The sequence below is a fragment of the Ascaphus truei genome, unplaced genomic scaffold (assembly GCF_040206685.1).
Source record: "Ascaphus truei isolate aAscTru1 unplaced genomic scaffold, aAscTru1.hap1 HAP1_SCAFFOLD_2712, whole genome shotgun sequence".
NCBI lineage: Eukaryota > Metazoa > Chordata > Amphibia > Anura > Ascaphidae > Ascaphus > Ascaphus truei.
The window spans coordinates 17,501-20,000 of NW_027455656.1; the positions used below are offsets into that span (position 1 = coordinate 17,501).

Below are 2,500 nucleotides of genomic sequence, written 5' to 3' on the forward strand. Positions count from 1 at the left end.
TAAAGGATGCCTTTTATACAGTTTAACTTCAACATAAATTCTATTAAGTAAAAAGGGATTTCAGTATCAGAAATTAATGAAACATACGACTTCGCAGCCTGAAATCTACTTTATAATCTCTACTGTACTTAATAAAAAATTAATACATTAATTCAAATTACTTAACTAATGAAGACATTAAAATTAAAAAATTTCAATTAATAAAAAATGAGCATTACAATGAAATAATTGACATTAATTAAAATGAAATAAATAATTAATTGACATTAAATAAAAAAATTAAGGCATTAATTACAATTAAGACTTTTTTTAAATTGAACATTCTGACCTGACCTTGTGTATTACAATTTGCAAAATAAATAGGGGAAATATCAAATAGGGTTGTATTTATATTAAAAAAAAATACAGGTATGTTGCTACTTACAGTTATTATTAGATCGTCTCTGCTCCTAGGAGGGGGATTTAACGTGCAGCAGCTCTGACACTTTGCTCTTCTCCTGTCCTCCGCGTGGCAGTGAATGTCACGACACTGGCATCAGTGACATAACTTCACTCTCCTCAGCCCCCCCCCAAGACATCGTCCAATCCCCTGCGGTCCTGTTGCAGCTTCATAATCAAATCACCTCCCCCTGCGGAAACATCCAATCTCCTGCTCCGTTATTGAGAGGTCACCATGTGCTCCTCTGCTCCCCTTGACCCTGCCCACCCTCCTCAGCCCACCATACCCCAGGCCCTGCACCCCAGGCACTTCCCACCCTCCCCCCCCCCCTGGTTAATTTAGAGCCCGTTTTATAATGACACCTTTTCATGCAAGGTATTTATTTCACGTGTCTTGAGAGGGATGCTAACATACATGATAGCAGTTACAGGTGCAAACAGGGATCTAAGGCTGAGCTCCATGCATGCTGGATGCAGAGAATCAAAGCTGATACATGGCTCCCAGCGTCCTCGTTATGTTTGCAATGAAGCACCATCCCCCCTCTGCTGCCTCGTTGAATTAGAATGAAGCTTTCTCTGTCCGTTGTTACCTTGTATGTGTCTGATTTAAATTCTCATAGGTGCCTTCCTTAAAGCTAAAAGGCTGAGAACCTGGCCATTGGACACAGCGATTAATAGGGGCATGGAAAGGAACTCATTCTATCTAAAAGTGACATGTGAATGCATACAGTAGCTACCTAGTTTATTCTTAAAGCCAGTGATTGAGACAAGATTCATTTACACACGCACGCACGCACGCACGCACGCACGCACGCACACACGCACACACGCACACACGCACACACGCACACACGCACACACGCACACACTTTTCAAGGAGAGACTCCGGGGTTTTGACTCCGCCCCCGTGTCCTCCCACACACGGCACGAGTGCAGATTGACTGCACTCGGCCACCGTACGCCTCCAGCCCCTGAAGGACAGATTTTACTTCTGCCCGTGCTACTCGCTTCCCCCACACCCGCGCTCACTTCTCCCGCGGTGAGCGGGCCGCAAAAATATCCGTGGCGGGCCGCATGTTTGACATGCCTGTTTTAGACTGTTGTTCTTCAGCAACTGGTTAACGTTAATAATTTGCAGTGTATGTCAGCAAAAGCCATGTAAATTTCAGGATAGTTGCGGGCCGTGTAAAGTATGTGTTCTGCCAAATTTTAATGTCATTGGATTATGTTTTGGCCCTTCTTATAGTGCATAATGTAAACAATTTGCAGTGTGTGCTAGCAAACACTTTGTAATTTTCAGGATAGTTGTGGGCAGTATACAGCACCTCATGTGGCAAGTTTTAAATGAATCGCTGTATGTTTTGACTCCTGGATTCACAATAAACGCGTTTAAGGTAAGCATTTTCCACTTTCGGATAGTGGTTAATGTACATAATTTGCGGTGCATGTTATCAAAAAACATGAAATTTGCAGGACAGTTTGGGGGAGTGCAAAGCATGTTCTGTGCCAAGTTTGAAGCCAATTGGTGTATGTCTTGCCACATTTATCCACATTAATCGTTTTTCACATTAAACATTTTAGTCTATCCCTTATTTACCCTATATATCTTAACTGTCCTATACTACACCAAAATAACCTATACTGCTTTCTTCCAGATCTGACTCAAGCGTCACACGGAAGACATCGGAACCCCCCCTAACCCAGAAGACAGGTAGGGAACACATCCCCTCCAACTTATAACATTGCGGGAATGAGGTACCTGGACATTGAGGGACTGCGGATCAGGTAAGATCCCAGGCGGGATTGCTGCTTTAGATATTGTGAAGCGGGGACGTCCAGACACTGGTTAAGGGGTTCAGGAAACTAGTCATGCAAATGTGGCTTTTATTTCTAGATCCGACATTTACACACACACACACACACACACACACACACACACACACACACACACACACACACACACACACACACACACACGTAACAAGGACTAATTGTAGTATAATGTAATAAATACATTTGTCAAAAACGAATGTTGTTCTGACTAGGAATTTATTAAATGTAT

General features: G+C 42.6%; 1 long non-coding RNA gene across 1 annotated transcript in view; it reads right to left on the bottom strand.

The window, feature by feature from the left end:
- Positions 1–676, bottom strand: part of LOC142481489 (uncharacterized) — a 4,568-nt gene extending 3,892 nt beyond the window's left edge. Inside the window, exon 1 of the long non-coding RNA XR_012795799.1 lies at positions 425–676. This is a non-coding gene — a long non-coding RNA (uncharacterized LOC142481489). The remainder of the gene's footprint in view (positions 1–424) is intronic.
- Between the last annotated feature and the right edge of the window lie 1,824 nt (positions 677–2,500).